Source organism: Hermetia illucens, chromosome 1 (genome assembly GCF_905115235.1).
Source record: "Hermetia illucens chromosome 1, iHerIll2.2.curated.20191125, whole genome shotgun sequence".
Lineage (NCBI taxonomy): Eukaryota > Metazoa > Arthropoda > Insecta > Diptera > Stratiomyidae > Hermetia > Hermetia illucens.
The window spans coordinates 129,005,585-129,031,336 of record NC_051849.1 but is presented as its reverse complement, the minus strand read 5'-3'; the positions used below and the strand labels follow the sequence as shown (position 1 = coordinate 129,031,336).

The following is a 25,752-nucleotide window of genomic DNA, read 5'->3' as shown; positions in this document are numbered from 1 at the left end:
CCTTCTTTTAGGCACGCCTCAAAGGTGTTGGCGAAAAAGTCGGGCCTAGTCTTCACTGCCAGTTTCAAAGCTCGACTGGGGATGCCATTCAAACCTGGAGCCTTGTTGTCATCGATCCCACCGCATATTTCCCGCAGCTACTCCACAGTTACTGGAGGTATTATGCCCTCATTTAGCTGGACAACCGTTTGCATTCCCCTATTTTCATGGTGAGGGAACAGAGTAGTATCAATTTGTTTCAAGAGGCGCGGACAGGCCACCTGGGGTGATCTGCGCAGCCCTTTCATTACCACTCTGTAGGCCTCGCCCCAAGGGTTTATGTGGACATGGCCACCTAGCTGTTGGAAACAGTTCGTTTTGATTCTCGACCGTCGCCACCGGGCTCTCCCGTGAGCCTCCTTGCCCGGAAACATGCAAGCTTGCAATTTCGTTGTTCCAGCAGTAGTTGGATTGCCTACCGGGAAACAATCACTTTCTGGGCATAGTAGCATCGCATGCTTTCGGCACCCATCGGCTTGGATGGCTTTTTCTCTAGCCTTAACATTCAGGGATATGTCGGGTTTGAGCGCCGCGAATATACCGCCGAGCATACCACACGACATTCTGCGAGCTCGATCAGCCCTTGATTTCTATGTAGATTGCCTGGTGGTCGCTGTGAGTATAGTCCTCATTGACATGCCAAGTGACTCTACCCGTTAAAGCGGCACTCACGTATGTCAGGTCCAATATAGACCCCAGGCCCTTTCCCGGAAAGTATACAGGGACACGAAGGCGGTGCCCAACACTGTTAGGAATCGCTCAACAGCACCAGAGCGGCTCTTTGCCCTTGGACATTTTGGCGGTTATCACGTCAACCACCAGGGACGGGAGACCTAGGCGTCGTATGGTTTGGAACAAATCAACCCAACGAATTTATCGTCCTATTACCGTGTCACGGATTTGGAGCGGAATCCATCAGGGTACAGACATCGACTCCGTGACGCGTTCATAAACCGCTGTCTGAAACTAAGACATGTTCCGGAACGAAACGTCGGATATCGGATGATGTTGAAAAATAATTGAGTTGCCCTGCTAACTAGGCAACAAATTTACAATGAAGTTTCACTTGAGCTCTATGTGGAGTCATCAACTTACCGGGCTGAACAAAAAAGCAATTCAAATACTCCACCTATAAGCCACTCCATGAACCCAGTAATCTGGAGAAGCTTAGCGATTGGAAATGTTGACCCAATTTATAATGAGGCTTTGACTGCTTCCAGGTCGCATTCACAGAATATGCTGAGATTCTCCGAGACGATACGCCAAAGATCACAAAACTAAAGTTTACTTTGGCAACTACTAACATCATTGCTGCCGTTGAGAGAATTTTGGTTGATCGTTTGGCTAGCGAGATTACTGCGACTGAGGTTCATAGCCTGTTTTACGTTGCGGCTGCCACGGTTATTCGTCGGTATGCGCAGGAGGACTTTATCGTTGTGGGTATTTCGACTCAACAAAAGAGTCGAAAAATTGAGAAAGGAGATTGGTCGTGTCACGCAAGTACTTCTTGGAAATCCATCACCAAGAGTGCACAGATGCGTTGCGAACATCATTTGAAACTATCATCTCTCCAATGATATGCCAATTGAAGAAATCCTCGAGGTGCTAAAGCAGAAATTTGCGGTATGCTCTAATCGCATCCGTAGGTATCAAAAAAGCTTTCAGCGAAGGATCAGGCAGAAAACTTCTGGAGAAGTGTTTGGAACGAATCCAGCCGTTGCAATTTAGAAGCAGCGTGGCTCCCAAACCTTATGCGTTCATGCGAGGCCTTCCCCGAAATGACCAGGCATGACGTAACTCAAGTCGACGTAGAAACATCCCTTGACCAGCCAGGTAAACGGAAGGCGCCAGGAGTTGACAAGATTCACAACTTCTGGCTGAAGCGGTTCAAGAGGAGCCACAGAATATTGGCAAATAATTTTAATCAGATGTTTATAACAATAATAGTTCGCTGGCGCAACAATCCAATTAGATCAGGGCCTTGAAGTGTGTTAGAGCACTTCATTGAAAACCATAACGGTACACTACAGGATTATAGTGCCCTGTAGGAGGCAATGTGGTCAGCATTGCGTTCACCCGAGATTATTACCCTGAACTGAGTCGACTGGTATCCCGACGTTAAATCGCGATACAAATCCCAGCTTACATCGAGTATAAATCAAGTGTTGAACTTGTGCAAAATTAACCCGAATGTAGTTCTTCTCCTGAGAACGGTGATGAAGAATTGGAGCACGAAGCTATTGTTATCCTCACAAACATCAGGAGAGATACCAATCAGGCGTGGCATCTTGTAAGGCAACTCTTTAAGCCCACTGTGGTTTTGTTTAGCTTTGAATCCGTTCTTTCTTTCATTTAATACCTCACATGGTTACCTTTGGTGAAAAAAAAATTTGAAAAATTTTCTAATGCCGCAATACTAATGCACGACTAAAACAAATGGTTAGAACCGAGCGAACCCTAGAAGTCAAGATTGCTTTACAAGTCCTCAGAGAGAAAGCGTTGAAATGGCCTGAATTAACGACGGTACAATCTAGAAGGAGAGGGCAAAATATCACGACGAAAGCAATTTTGCCAACCATCACTGATATTGAAAAATTACAATGCTATGGAAAAAGTCCATCCAATCACGCTTACAAATAGTCTATTAGTTCGTGTTGCTCATATTCAAAAAATTTTTCGATATAAAAGACCTTAATTGAGATTGTAAAGTGTTATGGTAACATTAAATGAACTATGAGGTAGGTCGGAGTGAAAGTGGTAAAAGCTATCGAATTACGAATAATCAGGCAAATATTGGGCCCAGTGAGAGGATAGCAGCTGGCAAATAGTGTTTTATATAAAATTTGTCGGGAAATCTGCAGATTTAACAAAAATAGCCGATTTTTTATGATCGCCGTCTTTATCTAATTTACTTATTACTTACAGTCTTTGATTCTGAGTATTTTTTTAAGCGTATCTGAAGTACATAGTTGAGTAAGCAAGATAACATCTTTTTAGGTTTGATTAGACTCTGAACTCAAACAAAACAGAATCAACAGGTCAATGGAATATAAAAAATGGGAAGCTAAACGTAACTTCAAAATATTAGCGAAAACAAAGCGAATTATTCTTACAACTACTTATGTTTGACATTTCGAACACATTACCGTCTTTACTAAATTACTTTTACAAATATATTCGCAATATTTTGAAACTTGTTGAGTTGGTTTTTGGTCCTTTTTTCGGTCCCATAGATAGTAATGCCTCTTTTGGTGTTCAGATTCGTTCATGGCGTCCCATGCAACATCTTATGTCTCCATTACGCAAGACTCCATTCATTGTACTTTACAGTCGGTAAACTTTAAGAACCATAGAGGGCGACAGGGCGGACGACACTGCGATAAATTTTAATTTGAGACGGTCGTTGATATGTTGATCACAAAGGACACCATTTGTGGAACGCCATTTCATCCATGCTTCGCTAATGCGTGAAGCATTAGCGAAGCATGGCCCGAGAAATTTAAATCGCTGTTCTGGGCAGGTTACTGCCATTGACAGTGATAGTGCTGGTTTCATGGGGATTTGTAATAAAAAATTCATTTTTATTCAGATTCAATCTGAGACCATGTTGCATTGGCGATCATTCCACTTTTGGACAAGCTGCTCGAGATCATTTTTGCTATGAGACGCATCATTTGCATAAAGCACCTTATAGGGCGTTAGACGTTGGATGTCCCATGTGACAACGTTCATAACAAGAGCAAAGAGGAGTGGTGAAAGGGCGCACTTCGACTTTTACTTTTCGGATTGTGGGTTAAGCAATTGAACCCAGCGTACGAGTTCCTCTGGTACTACGTATTGACGTAGAGCATATCAGATGAGTTCTTGTGGCACACGGTCGAACGCTTTCTCCAGATCCAGAAATGTAATATAAAGAGGGCGATGTTTCTGCATACGTAACCGCGCAACGCGTATTGCGTCAGTAGTTCCGCAGTTATTGACAAAAAGGGCTTGATTTATGGTTATTTGAACAATTTCGCGAATACGGTTGTCAAGAATACGTTCAAAAATCGTCGTTGTATGGAACAGCAAGTGGATTAGTCGGTAATTTGAACATTCTGTTGGAATACCTTTCTTTTTCCATGAAACATGTACTCAAATTGCAAGATCGTGGGTGTCCGCAAAATCGACTATACGTTCGTCACCCTCATTGCGCTCTCCAAACCCTTTTCATCCATTGCACTTGTTGCCGTCTGCTTTTTCACCCACATTACCATTAAGGCCGTCTGAAATGATGACATAGTCATCGGCGGGCACGTTATAGGTTTTTGCATCGGGAAGCTACCAGAAGGCATCCTCCTCGGTCCTCAGGTAGACTTCTCTGTGTTGATATAATGTTGGACTTCATTAGTCGATCATTAAATCGTTTCCCCTCGGAGATGGCAATGCCAACACCGTATTGAGTGTGTGGGCTTCCAAAATAAAGAAGTTTATCGCCATTCTTACCGCGTTCGCGTCCTGTGTCGCAGCTTTTGTTATCGGACCATCGGGTTGCTTGTAGAGCGCAGATACCAACGCGCCTTTTCCGAAGGGCTCTTGCGAGTTCCTCGGCCTTTCCAATGAGAGTACCATTATTTAGCGTACAGACACGCTAGTTTACTTACGTCCTGACGCCGTCTAATCGTCAAGAACCCTTACCATTTCTCGACAGGACAGGAGTTGAACGCCCTAGTATTTTTCCGAGGCTTATGGCTCAACACGATCATCTTGTTTTTAACGACGTTGGATGTATTTGCTTGGTCGGTCTCTCGTGGGACCTGACATCAGGTAGGATATAGAAGAGTGGAATAACTCTAAATATGTATACTTTATTTATCTCTTTGCCTAATCTCAACACTTTATTTTTGTTTTACCGAGGATAGTAGAAAGTACGTTTCATGAAACCCTCCCTTTACCTGTGCTCTAGCGCCTTGTTCAGCCTTTATCCCGTTCAGAAGCGCGGCCGGCACATCTGGAACGGCCGAGTTATTTTGTTCGGTAAATTGGTTTATAGCACCATAGAAAAGAATCTAATCAATCCAATCGAACAATGGCGGGTACAGCGCAGGGAAATCAAGAAATAACTGGCAAGATACACTTCAAGCGTACGATCTGACCATATAGGGAGATCTGAATGGCAAAAAACAACTCAAATTGAAGCACAACAAAATAGAATATCACAATTGTCAACACAGAGCAAGAATTTTATTTCTTTATTTTCGTTTTATTATTTTCGACACGTATCTTCCGATACGTCAAATACAACTGCCGAGCGGACCATCTTACATCACATTTTATAGAAGGTCAGGCTCGTACTTTGATCCTTACATGAACTTATCACTATGCATTCTTATCACTATGCATTTCTTATCCTAGATATTTTATGACAACCAGAAATGTTCATGTTAATGCTCATCTGTTTATCTTACAGTTATGCATTTCTTATCACTATGCATTTCTTATCCTATTTTATGACAAACAGATGTGAATGTTCATTTGTTTGTCTTACAGTTATGCATTTCTTATCCTATTTTTATGACAAACAGATGTGAATGTTCATTTGTTTGTCTTACAGTTATGCATTTGTAACTCCCCCCTCCTTAAGTTTTTTCGTCCCCGAAAAATTTAGAAAGTCGAATTTTTAATAGGATTATCCATAGGTGGAAAAACAACTCGTTTAAATGAATCTGGGGTAGGAGTTCTTTTAAAAGCTGTGGGCTGATATTCAACGCTAGACCCGGTATTAACTATAATTTTCGTTTTATTCTTTTGACATTTTACATACATGTAGCAGAAGGTTATTATGCATATTGTAATTATAATCGTAATTGTGGAAAAATTGAGTCGGGAGTTAATTTGGTTTTGTAACTTAATTTCCTTAATTTCATTAATATGTTCGACTATTTGTTTTTTCGAATTTATCTCTACAAATTGGATTTCAGTCGTCATATTATTATTTTGAATGTGAATCATGAAATTTTTATAATGAGGAATTCCTTCAAACTTAAAATCACTAATCTCTACAGTACAATTAAAAAATTTGATTACTTTACTTCCTAAAATGTTTTCTTTGTATCTATTGTTACAGTTATGATAAATTTTCGTAGCTTGTAAATTTTGGGTTATTATCATGTTTTCATTAATTGATTCTATAAGTCTGTTAGAGCTTTTTACGAAACTGCACGTTCCATTCACATTTTTCAATATACTTAAAATACAGTCATCTTTGACATCTACTTGGTTTAATAAGGCAATCATTATGAATAGTGAAATATTTATACTTTAGTCTTTTTCCTAAATTTTCCTTTATTGTATATTCGTTTTTCTTTTTTATTTTGAACTAAAATTCTCCTATCATTTTCCCTCGAAGTGTTACCAACTCTACGATATTTTCTACCAAGCTTTTTATTTTTATCTTTAACATACCTTTCGTCAATTTCGACGTCTTTTCTATTTTCCTTGTTATTTCTGTACTCTACCCATTTACTTTTGTTCACTTTATTCTTTGTTTCTTTTTCGTCTTGTAGGTGTAAGTCAATTGGTCTTTGTCCTGTAGTACTATGAAGGGTATGATTATAATGTTTGAGTGCTTCAACAACTTCATCGATATTCTCTTTGTCTTCTTTTATTCTCAAAATTCGAATATGTTCGTTCATTGTCCCATGAAATCGTTCTATGTCTGCTAAACCTGTCTTTGAACTAACGATATGCACTTTTACTTTTTCTTTAGTTAAAAAATTCTTAAAGCATTCGGCTGTAAGACATGCGTCTTGGTCAACAATGAGCTTTTTTGGTTTCCCCATTATATTTATTACTTGGAACATCGCTTCCTTCGCTGATAACCATGATCTGTCTTTAATTTTAATAAGAGTAGCGTATTTGCTGAATCTGTCAATACATGATACATAGTTAACACCCGTAGTAGGCATCCAAATGTCCATACTAAAAATTTCTCTCGGTCCGTTACATGTTTCTGTTTCTTTAAATGGCAGTTTAACTGGATTTCGTTCATACTTAGCCAGTTTACAAGTTTCGCATTGGTTTATAGTTTCAGTGATCAGATGTTCTAAATTCGGTATGTAAAACTTTCTTTTCATCGTTTGGTAAACACAACTGATTCCGCGGTGATTATTCATCAAGTGCTCTTTTAAAATTTTTTCCTGCATCTCGGCGCTTGATCTTACATCTTCTAATAAAGTATTGCATTTTAATAATTTTACTTTCAAATCTTGATTAATAAATGTTAAATACGTATTCTGAAACATATTCCAGTCGTCTATATTATCAATTTTCACTCCTATGATACTTTCACTATGAATCTTCCTGAGTATCTCTTTACTTTTTTCTTCAGTTAATTTATCTTTCACTACCCACGTATGTCGTTTTTTGGTATTAAATAGTTTTTCAAATATGTGAGTTCCTATTCTTCCCCTTTTTATAATCCATTGTGTCCCATATATATTAATAGGTTTTTCTGAGATTTCTATGTAGTTTCTATTGTCTTCCTCGGCACTATGTTGAGTGGCTAAACTTTCATTTTCATCTTGTTGTTCCTGTTGTTCTACATGCATATTAGTTTCTTTAATTCTAGATAAAGCATCTGCCACATGATTTTCCTTCCCTTCAAGATATTCTACTTTATAGTCAAATTCGGATAGTTTAACTTTCCATCGGACAAATTTACTATTTGATTCGTCTAGACTATTGATCCATTGAAGCGGACGATGATCACTTTTTATTGTGAATCTTCTTCCGTATAAATATGGCCGGAAATATTTTGTTGCCCATACAATCGCCAAGAATTCTTTTTCAATTACACTATAGTTGGTTTCATGCTGATTTAGAGTTCGGCTGGCAAAGCAAATTGGATGACCTTGTTGAGCTAAAACTGCTCCTATGGCGTAATTACTAGCATCAGTAGTTAATGTGAATTCTTTTGAAAAGTCTGGATATTTTAGAATCGGATCATTTACCAATAAAGTTTTAAATTTGTTATATGCACTGATAAACTCGATATCTGTAATATTTATTTTATTTCCCTTTTTCAAGTATTTGGTCATTGGTTTTGCGATTTTTGCAAAATCCTGGATGAACTTCCTATAATAGCCTACTAAGCCTAAAAACGATTTTATTTCCCTTTCAGTTTTTGGTAGAGGGTACTTTTGAATTGCTTCAATCTTTTTCGGATTTGGTTTAATGCCGTCTGTTGTAATAATATGCCCTAGGTACTCCGTTTCTCTCTTCATAAATTCACATTTGTCAAGTGATAATTTCAAATTGGCTTTTCTCAGAGTTTCGAATATTTTGTTAAGTGCAACTAAGTGTTCTTCCAATGATGTGCTGAATATAATTATATCGTCGAGATAAACGAAACATAATTTACCTATATATTCTTTTAATACGTTATTCATTAATCGTTGAAAAGTTGCAGGTGCATTTTTCAACCCAAATGGCATCCTTAAGAATTCATAGTGACCGCTAGAAGTAGAGAAAGCAGTTTTCTCTATATCCTTTTCTTCTATTTCGATTTGGTGAAACCCTTTCGCCAAATCCAATGTCGTGAAATATTGACATCTTCCCAATTTATCCAATATATCCTCGATATTAGGTATAGGATATTTATCCTCTATTGTTTCATTATTAATCTTGCGGTAGTCTATTACTACTCGCCATTTTTCCTTACCACTTGCATCCATTTTCTTGGGTACAGCCCAAACTGGTGCATTGTATGGTGATTCGGAATGCCTAATTATGCCTGATTCTAGATATTCTTCAATTGTTTTGTCTATTACTTCTTTATGTTTTCCTGTAGTGCGATATACCCGTGTATATATTGGTTCATTTGTTTTAGTACGAATATGGTGTTTAATATGATGAGTGAAGCTCAAATTGTCAGTTTCCTCATTAAACATTAGGTCGTTATATTTACCTAATATTTTCCCTAAGCTGTCTTTTTCTTCCTTATTCAAGTGGTCTAATCTAAATCTGTCAACTTTTTCCTCAACTAAATTACATATTTCCTCTATTTCTAATTGTGACGGTTCGGATAATTCCCTACCAGGTATTATTAATTTATGGAGTCTACCATTGAAGGTGATTTCTTGTGTTTCATAATTAATATTTGTTTTAAGTTTCTCTAATATGTCTGAACCCAATAATATATCAAATGTATCCGAAAAATTATGTACGAAAAATGAAAATTTTTCCTTTGAATTGAATTCTTCGAATGCGTCCCTAGTTATAATTGTGTCTAAAACGGTCCCACCGTTCATTGTATTAACTATCCTTTTGTCAACTTTAATGTATCCTCTTGGGTCTGTTATTTTAGTATTAGTGAATGATATTGTAGAACCTGTGTCTATCATGGCTTTTATGTTCCTCAATGGGTGATACAGCTCTATGTAAGGTAATCTAATCTTGAGGCTGCTAGCCGAAAATTTTGCTCATTGATCATGTTAGTATCCATGGGAGTGTGTTCCCTTCTGGTTTGAACGCTATTATTGCTCTGATTGTAAGGGTTTTGAAATGTATCATGATTTCCCCAATTTCTATTTTGCCCCCAATTTTGTACAGTTGGTGCAGAGTTTTGTCTGTTTTGTCCCCAATTCTGTCTGGTTTGTGTAGAATTTTGCCTGTTCTGTCTTGAATTTTGTCCCCAAGTCCGATTTTGTTGTGAAAAATTTTGTCTAGATATTCCTGAATTATTACCCCAGGTATGGTTTTGTTGTGTATGATTTTGTCTATTTTCATGACTCTGGTTTTGTTGAGTATAATTTGAACTTCGGTATTGATTCCTAAAATTGTTTTGCCTAAAATTTTCATTCTTGGGTCTATTATAAAAATTGTTTCTACGTTCAGCGGTATATTGCTGTCTCGTGTCTTCATCATTATCCCAATAATTTTCTTCTTTCATTTCATGTATCAAATCCTCTAAGGTTTTAGGTTTTATTGATTTTAATACTCCGATAATACTGCTATCCTGTTTTTGAATTGCTATTTTAATTACTTTCGCTTCATAGTGTTTTTTTGTTTCGTCTTGCCTAGTTGTTTCTCTGATGTCTATCATAAGTTTGATTTCATTTAATTTATCTCTAAGGATATCGAAGTATTCAGATGTCTTTCTAACATTTATTAATTTAATATCATCTAACATGGTATCATACGATTTGCCATTGTCTAGTTCTTTTTCCGCTTTTTGTTTAATTACGTCCCATCTTAACGATGAATCGTAGCGAATTCGCAAAATATTAATTTTATGTAACATTGTTATTAAAACTGGAGCTTGTTCCACAGTTGGAAGAAATTGTGCCAAATAGCTTATTTGATCGCCCTTATCTCTAAACTCATAATATTCCTTACTTGTAGTGACCGTCGGGAGTTGGTCAATTAATCCTCGAATTGCTGATCTTATTGATGATAGATCCACGGTGGTGTTTGAATTTGTAGCCATTTCGTTTCTGTGTTCGCTTTCTTCGTTTGATTCCTGCTTTTTTGTGCTGTTGGTGTATTCCTCTGTGTTGAATTTTAATCTGCTCCTCTGGATGATCTCAGATGTCCACATTTATTTCCTGTTTTTCACTATAACCATTTAATAAACAGTGGTTTACTGTTTCGAATTTCTACTTCAAGTAGAACGCGGTGACTATTTGACAAACAGTAGTCTACTGTTTCACAAAATTTTCAAGTTTCACGAAATAACTTTAAGGAAAATCTGTGTCCTGAGTATGTATTTGTGTCGAATTTTAATATAACTTTAAAATGTCCACTTATTACGTATAAGCTACTGAGTTGCAGTTAAAGTGATATACGTTCACTTTACTCAGTCATTTAAGGACGAACCACTGCCCTTTTATTTAATAAAAAGTTTTTTTTTTTTTTTGATGTACACTCACTTTATTAAAACTTTGTTATTAAAACTTGTGAAAATTATTTTAACAAATTCACTTTTGGGTAGCAATCCTATCGACTGCGCCAATTTTATTTCTTTATTTTCGTTTTATTATTTTCGACACGTATCTTCCGATACGTCAAATACAACTGCCGAGCGGACCATCTTACATCACATTTTATAGAAGGTCAGGCTCGTACTTTGATCCTTACATGAACTTATCACTATGCATTCTTATCACTATGCATTTCTTATCCTAGATATTTTATGACAACCAGAAATGTTCATGTTAATGCTCATCTGTTTATCTTACAGTTATGCATTTCTTATCACTATGCATTTCTTATCCTATTTTATGACAAACAGATGTGAATGTTCATTTGTTTGTCTTACAGTTATGCATTTCTTATCCTATTTTTATGACAAACAGATGTGAATGTTCATTTGTTTGTCTTACAGTTATGCATTTGTAACTCAAGCTGTGCTTGTAAAGAAAGTATTAGAGTCCATTTTGGGCATTTGTTGTGGATCATGTTAGATATTTTTATTGAAACCTTGCAGTAGTTGAGATTGCTATTATAATACATATCCTAGCGATATAGACCGGACGGGGTTGTATGCTTGAAATATATCCCAAATTTTCCAGCAGAACATGTTATGAAAAAGTTTTATTTAAATCCCCTTCCTAAGGTCCTGGACATCTCAGTTAGTGAATAAGGTTGGGAATAGTGGACTCAAGTTCACACTTTTGTTTTTCGATGGTTGCGTCATTGTTTTGAAACTGAAACAGATGAGGTGGCCCTTCATCTCTGTTTCTGGACAAATGCAGTCTATGGCGCGGTGCACGGATGCGGTATTACTGCCTCAATTCTAAAATTCATCAATGGAAAAAGCCACTTCAAAACGGGCGCATCTCAGAAAGAAACTCGGTTGCATTTTATTCAACGCCTTCCACACTTACCACGCATTTCAAGGCACTCCGCCGCCACCGCTTCACCTTATCGCAATGTAAATATGTTTATGATTTCGGCTAATTCCTCTGCTCGCCTCGCAACACGACACTCCTCGACTTTGTTGCCCAGTGTAGCACAACTACATTCATTCATAAAAGATGTAAACAAAAACTAGACATGATAAGCACCGGACCATGCGTGCGAAGGGAACGGCACTAGCTGCGACTGTGCGCAAGAGCGAGACGTGCGTCGCCAGCATCCCAATGAAACGTCAATACACGAGAAATATGGAAATTAAACAAAACAACTTTTTTCTTTTGACGACAGGATCCATGAAAATCACAATTATTCTAATCGACGCGCCTTGGAGCGAATGTATGTAACACGACCGCAACGAACCGGTCACCAGGTCGGCGCGTGCAGTGAAAATCGCAACAAGACAATTACGTTCTCGACGTCGTTGGGAGCGCAGATCTGTGGTTTCTGTTTTTATGCTGTTTTCCCGCAGAAACTATTGTTGCCGTGCACGAGCGTTGCTAACGCGTTTTAAAACTGGAACCTACTTTTTACGTGAATGAAAAGCCTCGGAAAATGACCCAGCGCGGAGCCCGTGCGGCGGGCGACGTATGACGTTGTTTTCTCGTCGCCAGTGCAGCGACGGAGTATCGAACGCACACACCCGGACGTAGGCGGGCAGACAACGTAGACAACACGACACAACCAGAGCAAACGATGAAAGTGAAGAAGCAACAATTGCCAGCAGTGCCAGACCGGAATGCCGGGACGAGTTCGCATGAGTTGCCGATGAGGCCTCTGCTGAGCCGGTGCGTGAGTTGGGAAGTAATTCCTCTTCTATGTCCTTCAGCTGTCACAAGCGGATTTATCCTTGCAACCGCACATTTGCATTTGCCGCGAAGCAACTAGCAATCCGTTGGTTTTGGCGGGGACTTGGTGGTGCTGCAGTTAGCAGTAACAATAGAAAATTACGAGAGGGACTGAGACTTCAACAAAATCAAGTGAATTCGAGTTCGACTTTTGAAGAGTCGCCCAATATTCACATCCCCAGACCATTTCTTACGTGAACCCTAAAAATCTTTACAATGATGCACGGATTACGCAGGTGGAGCCACAGCATGAGTGCACAGTGGCCAACCCATACGGGATTGCGTGAGGTAGGTTTCCGTTCGTAGGTTTCGTTCCTTCGAGTCTTATTTTGATAGAAATCGAGAGTATGTTTTGATGACATGAAAATGCTATCAATAAGTAGCGAAAAGATAAATTTGGTTCAGTTATAGGACTGACGAGCTGTGCAGGGTTTAAATCAGGTACTCATAGAGAGAGATCTTTCTACAGGACAAAATGCAATGGTGCACATTTCCCTTCAGAAATCCCAACTATTGGTGGAATAGTGAACTGAATAACCTTCAGCCTTGGCCTCTCAGGATACATCGCCCCAGATTCAATGATTTGCTTGGGCAATCTTAGTTCGTTCTTACGGTCGACATGGCATATCCACTGCAGCCTGAGAACTTTGACTACAATGAATACAGTTGGATCACTAAAGATCTCGTACAACTCCGTGTTGTACCTGGTTTGGCAAATCTGATCTCTGCAGTATCGGACTAAGTATGCATTGCTGAACTCAGTGCTCGGAGATGTTAACGGCATTTTTAGATGCTTAGGTCATGATTCAAGTTTCACATAGAAACATTAACACAGGTCTAATGATAGTTCTGCATATGCTTGTTTGCTTTCAGAATCGTGAAGACCGACAAGTTCTGAAAACCGTAGCGTTAAAAATCATGGGTTTCACATAGCGGTGTCGGTCCTTCAACATTAAGACCACATCGCTTCAGCAGAAAGACCATCATTCTGTGCGTCTGTCTGGTAAGAGCAGAGCGGTATAGAGTATTATGGACTCTTGAAGCCCCGCGAAACCGTTAATAGAGAACATTATCGCCAACAAATGATTAATTTGATCGAAAAACGATCGCACAATCTTGATTATTTTCTGATTTTTGGGTTGGGTAGTTTCCGAAAATGACTCTTGTCGCACTTTAAGTGTGCACATTTTGACTCCTTACTCGCGCATTTTACAATTCACGTCAAAACTAATATCTTTCATTTGATACCCCACATGACTATGTTTACATCCCCCCTTTGCATGTATGGGGCACTGCATTTCCCATCGCTCCTTCATCTTGCACACACCCTGTGAATTTTGCCAAAAAAAACCGACACTCCATTGAATCGACGGCAAGTTCTAGCGAATGGACCATATCAAACAAAACACCCTGTCCGCCCGTTCTGTTACCGACTGTTTGTTGAGACTTGGCAAGTGGGTGGACGCGCCAAATCACTAATAAGCGCTAGCAACCGGCCAATGCGGCTGCGTTTCAGATTTTTTGTCAAGGCTAGGCAAATATGTGGACGGCACTTTAGAGGTGCGTCGTCCGGACTTTGTTACACACATCGATGAAATTTGATTGGGTCTAAAGGAGAAAAGGAGCATCGAATCCCAGAAAAGTTTTAGAGAGCCTCCACACAGCTCAACCTGATGATCAACATGTTTGCTTGTACTTGCAAATAATCCCAATTACATGGTATGTTTTTATGTCATACCATTCAAGGTGAAACTCTTACAATTAAGAGTGACGTGTCAATGCAGCCATGCGAACGATTGGTAAGATAATAGCGGAAAAGTTCGAAATGTGCGCTCTATTATCGGAAACTCCTAACTACTTTCAGCTTTTTGCAGAATGGCAACTCACTACGATTTTTGAGTACATGGTCAGTCCAGTGATTCACAAGAAGGAAAGAGAACAAAACACTGTTGGTTATACACCAACTAAAGTATATCCTGTTGTATAGGATAAAAACGTTATATTTGACGTTTTATTAGGCATACATACCCTGAACATGCTTACCATCGTTACCACGTAATCGCTGGAGGAACTGGAGGGATTTCTCCAGTGATAGAACACAGCACTAGATTTTTGGCCTTGTCAAGCAGGCAATGGAGACATCATGGTTTATTACAATATGTCAATTGTTAATTGGCACTTTATATTCCTCGCCTTTTGTAAAAGAAAGTCTTCGGCAAGATTGTACCGCAACAGTTCCCTTGCCTAAGAATGGAAAAGAGTGTCAAGGCCTGGATTCGTGTTTGCTTGTCGTGCAATCACATACATCTATCACACAAAGTCATCACTGCCACTGACAAACGCTTTGATTACGTTTACTTGGACATCGTCGGATCGCCGCAAATATTAAAGGTTCCGCTCCGGATCCTCTTGCATAGACTGCATCAACATCCTACGGAACATTTTGGAACTGTACGCCGAGTTTAGATCCTCGCTGCACCTGCTTTTCAGCAATTTCGAGAAAGCTTTCGACAGCGTGAACAAGGAGTGTATCCGGAGCGCTCTACACAGGAGGGACATTCCGGAGAAACTATTAGCTATTATCTGAGTGACATATGATGGCGTAAAATATTACGTGCCGCACCGAGGTAAAATCTCGGAGGATTTTGGAGTTCAAAGCGGAATCTGCCACGGTTGCATGTTGACACCGATATTATTTGTTCTTGTTATCGATGATGTTCGTCATACTGTTCTGTCCGAAGGACGTGGAGGAATTCAATGGATGATGAAATCTTTCTTCAAACACTCTCTGTTCCCTCTACGCTGATCCCATCTGTTTGCTGCCTCACCGGGTCATGGACCTTGTCTAAATGGCTGTGGATTTGGAAAGAGAGGCGAGTGAAGTTGGACTGAAGATAAACACCAACAAAACCAAGGGTGTCAGTCTGACGGGTCCTTGCACAACCCCTCTCTGCATTAACGAGTAGAGCATCGAATGCATCGATCAATTTGTATATATAGGAAACGGAAAACGGAAGTGGATAGATCGCACTTTAATTAAGGGCTACAATTGCATTCCGGGCTACGCCATGCAGTGGAATCCATTCACCCGAGATGTTCGATGAGTGGGTCGCCCTAAGGGACTTAGCGCAGAACAGTAAAGGAATGCAAGCGCCCTGGGGAAGTCGTGGAGGGAGGGGAAGGGCATTTCAGGCAACTGCGAACGATGCCGCGTAGGTGTGATTGACGCGCTATACCCCACCAAGGGTGGATGGCTATCGTTAGCTATGTAGACATATATAGCCTGAGATGTTACTGAAGAAGCAATTTCCCCAGCTATCCGGGGCAGCTTTTGGGTTACATTTTTAATTATCTTCAGTACATTTACCTGACAGTGGTTCATGTCGCCAGACTTATTTAATATTTATTAAACAGAATCTTATTAAATTTCAATAGCTTTGATTGAATGGCTTTAGTTCTCGGCACTCAAATATACCTTATTTTATTTTATAAAACGGTTCGAAAATGAATTGATGGCGTTCAGTAACCGCCGACGCTAGTACAGCCGTCTCAACTCTGCGGTGGAATTAACAGCAAGGCGCACTAGCGGTTTCCAGTTTGGAAAACACTGCCGGCGAAGTCCTTCGACATAGAGAATCCCAGTTATATTGCATCGGCTCCCTGTTGGGGGTCCCCGGGGAGTGAGGACCGGCAGCTTATGGAAGATGCGGAAATCCGCTGGAATCTATCAAAAGGGCATCCATATTCTGTCAACTATCGTAATAAATGGCGAAACCCACTACCTCCAAACGCAATTGATCTTTTCCTGAAATTTAGCAGAAGATTAAAATGAACAGAGTTTACAAGGGTTCGGGGACCTAATAATCTTTGCAGACAACGAAACAACAACGTTCAGCCGACGAAGCATGCACTGCGAAGCCCTCCAGCGATTTGGTCAGAGGGCACTTACGCCTGCGGGAAACTGAGGCCAAGGGTATGAACCAGGGTTGTGGCCAGGTTATTAGAGCTGCCCATCTAACATTTCCTGGACAGCAAGGGGAAACAGGGATAAATGGAAAGGGCTTGGAGGCACCTGGCTCATGACTGACAACACTGCTGGAGGAATTACGGAATGTCACGTATACAATCGCATCAACGAAAGCCAATCTCGTGTTAAGCTGCGATACCAAGAAGAGTACAAAGAAGCTCGTATTGCACTATGCACCTGAAACCAATTTATATTTGCGAACATCACGCTTGAATTTTTGAGAGGTTCAATTTGATATGATTTGTCCTCTAACAGAACATTTCCTGTAAAACTCATGCGCAAGACCATCAATCAATTTCACTACTGAGAAAAAATTGCAAGAATTCGGATGTGTACTGTGTGCCCATGGGGATAGTGAATATCTGAAAGAATATTTTTAGTCTGATATGTTGAGTGCTATCGGTTGGATATTATGAATAGAGCTTCAGAAGGTAAAGAACTGGTGAGTATCCTTCGAGCTGCCAGTCTAAACGTACTTTCCCACTAGTGAGGAGGTCTGTTAATCGGTACCCTGATTAAAGGTTATGCAGTCGAGAATATAGAATGGGTGTGTGTGTGTATGGTGGGGCAGAAGCTACAGCTTCTGAGCACTCAGGCCGTGTTGGCCCATTGTACTCGCCTCCCCCGTCTAACGGAATATTCCGGATTCGTTAACGTATCGCAGGATTTCCGTTAGTGGATGTGATGCTACCCGTCGCAATTGGAGGACATCGGCACCAAAGATCTGATGCCTGATGCGTCCATAGGCGGGGAATTCACATAGGAAATGCTCCGTGGATTCCGCTTCCTCATTACAGGAGGGACACGTATCATCTTCGGTAATTTCTATTCTGAACATATGCCCAACTAGTGAATTATGGCCTGTCAGAATGCCCACAATACACCTGCAAGTCCTCCTGATTTTCGACAGGATAAACTTTGCGGTACGTATGTTGGGTTCTGGCAAGAAAAGTTTGGTGTGTCGAGCAGCATTTAAGCTCTGCCACCTGTCGTTATGGCAAACTTATTCCCAGTTTTTGAAAACAGATTTAGCCAATGCTACTGATACCCCAATTGCTGGCTCCGGTCCCGGCTTAGGGGAGATTGACCCCTCTTTCGGTAAAGCGTCCGAGATTTCATTTCCCTCTATGCCACAGTGATCAGGTACCCAGAGTAGTTCCACCGTATTGAATCTAGACATAGAGTTCAAACGGTTTCTGCATTCCTGAACGATTTTCGAAGTGATCAAAGGACTGCTCAATGCCCTCAGTGCAGCTTGACTGTCACTGCAGATTGCGATGCGCCTGCCCTTCAACCGCTCGTCAATCACCCAGTTTGACACCTTTAGGATCGCATAAACTTCGGCCCACTTCTCGTTTTTATTCGAGAGGTAGACTCCGGCTCCAGAACCCTCTTCTGTTTTTGAGCCATCGGTGTAGAAGACTCCCGTATATCCCGCCACGTATTCCTCTGGGTCTTCCCAGTCCTCTCTACGCTTCAGGGTAACTACATATCTTCTACCAAACAGATGTATGGGGACACGAGAATCGGAAGGCATTGTAAGAATTGGATTTAGTCCTCCCAGTAACTCTTCCAATGCTCTGTGCCCCCCACCTCCGTTGTTTTTCCATAGATCTCATCGAATTCGCCTATGAGCTGCTCTCATTGCAGTGCTTTGAATAAATATATCCAAGGGCTGCAAATTGAGTAGTGCATTCAGAGCTGCGCCGGATGTCGTGCTCATGGCACCAGTGATACCCAGACAAACAGTTCTTTGCAGTGCGTCTTGTTTACGGTGAAAACCTTTTTGTCTCACCTTAACCCACCACACTACGGATGTATATACGAACATCGCCCTAATGATGGCAACGTATATCCACATTACCACATGAGGCCTGAGTTCCCATGTCGAGGCAAAGGTCCGTCTGCACAGCCCATAAGCTGTGAGAGCTCGTTTCTACTTTACCTCTACAAGTTTGTTCCAAAGAAGTTTTTTATCTAGAGTGACCCCCAGATATTTCACTTCTTCGGAGAGTTGAAGGGTAGTACCCCTCATCTCAGGGAGACAAAGTCCATCCAGTTTTCTCCTTTTTGTGAATAAAACCATTGTGGTTTTATTTGGATTAACTGACAAACCATGTCTAAGGCACCAGCTGTCTATCAAATCAACGGCACGCTGTATACTCCTACACACCGTTCCAAGATCCCGATCAACAGCAAGTACAGCCACGTCATCAGCATAGGCTTGAGCGTGTATTGGCAAATTTTGCAGTTCGCATAGCAGTGAGTCGATCAGCATACTCCACAGAAGCGGCGAAAGCACACCTCCTTGGGGGCAGCCCTTCGTCGCTTCCGTAGTCAGGTAGCGATCGACCCCTACCTCAGCGCACAACAATCTTTGCGTTAGCCTAGCATGGATCCACTTAATTAAAGCATCATCAACATCATGCGCTCTGGCGGCATCACAAAGTTTTTGAAAAGGCGCACAGTCAAAAGCCCCTTCAATATCCACGAACACCCCCATCGCGTACTCACCATTAAAAGTTGCATCCTCTATCTTTGTGACCAAAGAATGAAGAGCAGACTCACAGGACTTTCCACGTTGGTAAACATGTTGGTTTTCACTAAGTGGGTGTAACCTAAGTGCGTTTCCACGAATGTGACGTTCCACCAGTCTTTCCAAACCTTTCAGCAAGAATGAAGTCAAGCTGATCTGTCTGAAGTTCTTTGGATTAGAATAGTCATCTTTCGCAGGTTTCGGTATGAAAACTACCTTAACCTGTTGCCAAGAAGAAGGCACGTAGCCCAGAGCAAGACATCCTCGAAAAATATTTCTTAGAAGTCGCTCTAAATGCTCCATACCCTCCTTTAGCATTGCCGGATAGATGCCATCCATGCCAGGTGCTTTGAAATGTTCAAAGGACAGTATGGCAGCTCTTACCTTTTCATGGGTAACAACCGCTTTCGCAGTGTTCCAGTTCCCCTTGCAACGCCGGGTGGTGTACTTCCAGGAGGGTCTGTACTGAGTCCAGTCTGGAGCTCGTGAAAGTACCGTCGGGTTTTCTAAGAGAATCCAACTTGGCCGACTCATCCCTTTTGAGGACTCTGCACAGCCTTGAAGTCTCCCTTTCGCCTTACAGTTCCTCACAGTACGCTCTAAAGGAGTCTCGTTTCGAACACCTCACGAGCCTCTTATATTCACGTTGTGAGTTCCTGAAATTTAACCAGTCTTCGCCCTTGTTACTTTTGCAAGCACGATTTAGAAGTCGCCTGGTTGATTTCCTGAGTTTTGGCAGTGCTCGGTTCCACCAAGGAACCGTTTTACCGCTTTAATAATAATCGTTGGCGCAACAATCCATATTGGATCTAGGCCTTGAAGTGTGTTAGAGCACTTCATTCAAGACCGTAACGGTACACTACAGTATACTGTAGGAGGCAATGTGGTCAGCATTGCGCTCGCCCGAGATTATTACCCTGATTTGACTCAGGTACTCATTCACAGCTGAGTCGACTGGTATCCGACGTCAAATCACGATACAAATTCCACTGTCACCAGTGAGATTTGAACCGCGACCTTCCGCACGACAGCCTTGTGCTCTAACCACTCAGCTATCCGGACACTTTTTACCGCTTTGGCCTCGGGAAATAGGACAAGCCTGTTCATAGCATTCTAAAAGTGTGCCGTTCAGAGTTTTCAATTCATCTTCCAGCACCAAAGGAGTCCTTAGTCGCCTAGGGAACTGTACTTTATTGCCAAGAAGTTCATTGAACTTTGCCCAATCCGTTTTCTTAGGGTTCCGTCTTTGTACTGCAGACTGTTCGCCCGCAATAGTCAGATTGAATTCTAGATATCGGTGATCTGACAGTGAGACCTCGTCTAGCACTCGCCAGTGTGTAATCAACTCTAACAATTTTGGGGTACAGATTGTTAGGTCAATTACTTCGCTAGAATGGGTAATCACAGAAGATAAATTTTCAGGCCTAGACCGAATCCTGAATACCACCTCCTCTCCTTCAGATCTCAGCATGCCTAGTTCCAAGGCAAATCAACAGAGATAGCTCTGCATAAGGTAGTAACGTAGCTGCCTTCCTAGATACATATATATGGAGCATTCAACAACGTGAGAACCAAAGCTATCAAAGAGGTTCTAACCAGAATATGATGGGAAGGGTGCCTTACGACGGTGCAATGGCTGAGATGGGGCGTCAATTTCACAATTTCAACGTCGTGCCGCGTGTTCGAATCCCGATCACGTTCATGGATGTTTGTTATCTAAAGTCGACAGATCTATAGACAATTCAAACTTTTCTGCAAGTTACCACTTGATCAGAACTGTGAGTAGAGTGATGCCCAAGGGTGGTGCTATCTCTGCGAAGTTTTGGCTGATAATGATGGATGCAATTCTACGGATACAAGACAGGAGCGGAGTGAAAGTTTCTCTCCATGATCAGTAAGATTCTGAAGAACGCGTTCGGAAATGCGGGCCCGTTGGCTGTAGGATTCGAACTCGGCATAAATCCAACCAAAACGAAGCAGAAACTTTTTACCATACAAGGATACCCGAACTGCGCACCCCGCTATTAAATGGAAAAAAATTGACTTTCCTTCAATGTAAAGTATCTGAATGTGATCCTGGATTCTGAGCTAAATTATCAACTAAACATACAACTGAATGTTAAGAAGGCTTGTATAATCTTCTGCGGAGTTGGAGCGGGAATGTTTTTAAATGCGCCGGAGGTGCTGAGGATACTGAAAGACCATTAATGGCTGGGTCAATGGCCGGCCTAACAAAATCATCTTGGCTGAGAGCGAGGCACCATCCTTGTACTTGATGGCAACATTTTCCAAGCTGATGAGCAGGCCAGAGGAGGCACTGAAATTTGGGTGACACGCCTGAAGTCACCCTCCTCCAGGATCCTGGCTCCGATATTGACAGACCCTCTGTGGATGCAGTCTGCCTCCTGGTTGACATTATAAAGGATGCAATCTATACACAATGCCTGACAGCCACTAACGCTAGAAGTTGAAAGTTCACCATCTTCGCCAAATCAAGGAAGACCTGGCCCTCTTTAGACAAAACCCGGTCACGAAAGTTCTTGCGCTAGATGCGCGCGTACGCGTATAGGATTACAGTGGTTTGCACAGGGCACTTATCTCTAGAAGACCATACCGCCAACCTCGGCATACCATACAATTGTAGAGGTTACGGAATAGACAGAGACCCGGATATTTGCTTTGCAATTGCTATCTGGTTAGGGGTTGCGAACACTAGGTAAACGAGTTTGGCGATCTCAAAGAGATCTCTAAATCCAGGATGGGGTAGCTGCTATCCTTGGTGAATTTTAAGGGCTGCTTCTGAAATTTGGGTTGATTGGTTCTGCCGTCCCTCCTCCCACACAACCATCACGTTCTTAGAAGTTTGGGGCATTAAATTGGGCTTTGCTGCTTAAAGAATATTAGACGACTGAATACAGAAAGGTACACAAGAATATCTTATTTGGTTAAAATACTTTTTATTTCGCAAATGCCGTTTTTCGAGGACAAGCAGCTCTCTCCATCCCTTCGAGTGCAAGGATTTACCCTGACGAACTTTTTTCAATTGTTCCCCACTGACTAAATAACAATGAAGTTTAGTTAATCAGCTAATGAAGTTCGAACATTTGCAAGATTTATGGCTCTATCCAGGGTATGAAGTTTTTCATCTCTAAGGCTGAGAAATTCTGCGATACGTAGGAGCTTGGGGGCCGTTTGCAGGGGTAATTGTTTCCTACGCAAACAGCAAAAAGGGGGGCATTACTGAGCTTTACGCATCGAATATCTTTAGAAAATAAATAAAACGCGTTGGATGCCAATCCTTGAACCCCTATTGACCTTACTTCTCCCACAGCCTCCAGCCAACTCTACCGGGACATCAGCCCCTGCAAATATTCCGGTCCCATTTGCTGCAGATTATTTGCTTTCTAGTGCAAAGGGCTCCTGGTAATCGGCGTAAAACTACATATTCACTAGCGAGTAAGTTTCCTGCGGACAGCGCACCATATCACCACGGACCATTGGAATTCCGACTGGAGCAGCATCTCGAGTTCTTGCCCATATGCGCGGCACATTCATATATTCGAAAACAACTTACCGTAAATGGAGATTTCCGCAAGAATTCGCTGAACGGGGCACCAAGGAATTTCAAGACGCACTTGTCGCGGAATTTCTCACCGAGTTTGGGCTAAATGGTAGCCGAGGTAGCAGTCAGTCATTGCACAAACAGAAACTTTTCCAAGAGTCCCGTCGTCGTCGTACGGGACGACTTTTTGGCACTCACGCTGGACGCACAGATTGCCGCTTGCTCGCCGGCGCACTTGGTGTGAAAATTTAATGACACTAACTGTCCACGCGAAGTGTAAACATTTCCCGATCAATTGCAGGAGAACTCGACGGACGGATTTCCTCAGCAACCAGCCATTTTTGTTTTGCTTTGCTTTGGCAGCAGATAAGAGCAGAGCAGATCCCACGGATAAGGCCAGTGAGTACGTTCAATGAAGTCGATTGTGGATCTTTCGGAACATTCCCGTGGCGTCTAAATCTGATTGAAAAACGCCTAGTAAATGGGTCAGGAACGAAAGACTAAGTCACAAGATTATTAATTTTAATTTCTACACAAGAAAATATATCAAGCATTTTCAATTCTCGTTGGTTTCCCTATTCTGCACTAGATGGCAGCAGGCCGCCTCTAGGGTTGCCTCGAACGTCCATGTACGTTATGTAAGTTATTTGAAAGAGTTTCATGGTTAATTCTCTCAGAAGTCACAATAGCATTCAGGGTGTGTCGCATCGGAGGAATCGATTTTTTTCGGCATACCTAGAATCTAGATATAGTGTAGAATATTTGGGCAAAGTGGTTTTTCGATATTCCGAGGCGTTTGGAAATTACGCCGTAACGAAGCACGAACTCACCGGTCTGAAAGACGACGTTCCAATGGCTTCCCTATTTGAGCCAAGGCTTTACATGTGTTTTTTTTAGGAAACCAAAGGTTTATGGACTAGGTATAGCAGATTAATAGACAGTTTTATTTGTAAAATTTGGCTATTAGTGTCAAAGTGATAGCAGTTCGAACTTATCAATTTCGTACGAATTAACCGCATACTAAGCCAAAAGCCAAATAAGATAATGACGTCATAATTAACGAGAATAATTGACATTCGAGTGAAATATGAAAATTTCATTCATGAAGAATCTACTTCTCCCCAGCCCTTTTCAAGGTTTTGTGTGAAAAAAATTAAAATCGAATCGACGTCTGTCTTTCACACCCGGTTTATTCGGAAACAGCTAAACCGACTGCCAGGAAAGCTGGTTAGAGCATGTTGTCTGTTGATCCCTTTATAAGCATATATATAACTGGCGCCGTTTTGAATTAAGTTTAAGGGGGGCTCCCCACACAGGCGAAATGAAAGGGCTCAATTAGTACTTATCGAAACTGGTGCCATGTTTGATATCGGGCGAAACATAGGGGAGTGAGGGCTCAAAACATGACCCCCAAAACGTGTAAAAGGTCTCGTTCTCAAAACCTACCCAACCGTCGAGTCTGAAAAAATCACAGTGGTATATCTAGGCCTCAAAAGACATCCCCTTCCAATATTTGCACAAATAAAACTAATAATATTAGGTTGTTGCACATGAAATGGCCGATTTGGCAATCAAGTGAAGTTAGTTGCGATTTTCCTGTATCAAACCACCACCAGCTAGTGCTGTTGGTGTCGGATAATGAAGTATTAATACTCCCACATTTAATCAAGGAGTCATTCCAGTTTTGATCATCGTTGTGAAAACAGTGAATAAAAAGGAAAGAAAGGATGGAAAACAGTCAAGAACGTATACTTTTTTCTGCATGAGTTCAAACTCGTTCATAAAGCAGCGGAGGTGATCAGGAACATTAACAGCGCATTTGAAGCTGATACGGTAAACGAACGAACCACACGGCGGTGGTTCGAAAAATTCCGGTCAGGTGACGTAAACCTTCAAAGTGAGCCACGTAGACATTCAGGATCATCGATTGACAACGACGAGCTGCGTTTGCTAGTCGGATCCGACATTGCACGGGCATTGCAGAGAAACTGGGCGTACACTATTCGACAGTTTCCCGGCACTTGCAACAATTTGGAAAGGTGAAAAAGCTCGACAAATGGGTTCCGCATGCCCTTACGCAGCAAAACATGGCCCTTCGAAAGGAAATTTGCAGTTCTTTACTCTCCTGCAACAGAGGCGATCCTTTTTTGCACACAATAGTGACATGTGATGAAAAGTGAATATTATACGATGATCGTCGCCGATCATTGGCTAGAGCCTCCATCTGAAGAAGGTAATGGGGACTGTTCGGTGGTCTACTGCTGGAGTTGTCAACTATTCTTTTTTGGCACCTGGAGAAACGATAAATGCAGAAATACTATGCCCAACTCGAGGAAATCCACCAAAAATTCAGTATTCAACGGCCGAGATTAGTCAACGGAGATGGTGTGCTCCTTCACGACAATGCACGACCTCATGTATCCTTCTTCAACTCTGCAGGTTCCTCTGTAGGAGCGTGAATATTTATGAGGCTTATAATTCTAAATTTGTCTCGCAAACGCAGAGTGCATACTCTTTCGCTTATATTTTCAAAGCCGATAACAGCAGGTTTCATTTTTTTGCTGACTAAGAAACCTATTCCGAGCACATGGTTTGCTGGATGGCGGCTATAATATATGATGTAGCGGCACTTCTCCAGGAAACCGGTCCCTGTGCATCGCATTATGACAGCACGGCCAGGGTAAATCGGTATATAGGAGAGATGGATAGTGCCAGTCAGAATGGCTGTAGCCCACATCATCGTTTCAGGAGGTAGATTAGGAAAGTGCAGGAACTTTGTCGTCTTGAAGATTACTCAGGAAGGAATCTATTACCACAGTTGGCAGTTGGGTATAAAATGCAAATT

General features: G+C 41.5%; 1 protein-coding gene across 2 annotated transcripts in view; it reads right to left on the bottom strand.

Annotated features, from left to right (window-relative positions):
• LOC119651484 (tyrosine-protein kinase hopscotch) overlaps nucleotides 1-23,254 on the bottom strand; it is a 55,521-nt gene extending 32,267 nt beyond the window's left edge. Inside the window, exon 1 of one of the 2 annotated variants that reach the window (XM_038055101.1) lies at nucleotides 22,920-23,254. The gene's annotated coding sequence lies outside the window, so the exon portion shown is untranslated. Of the gene's footprint in view, nucleotides 1-11,906; nucleotides 12,586-22,919 lie in introns of those variants that run through there. The other variant, XM_038055109.1, reaches the window with a different exon arrangement.
• Between the last annotated feature and the right edge of the window lie 2,498 nt (nucleotides 23,255-25,752).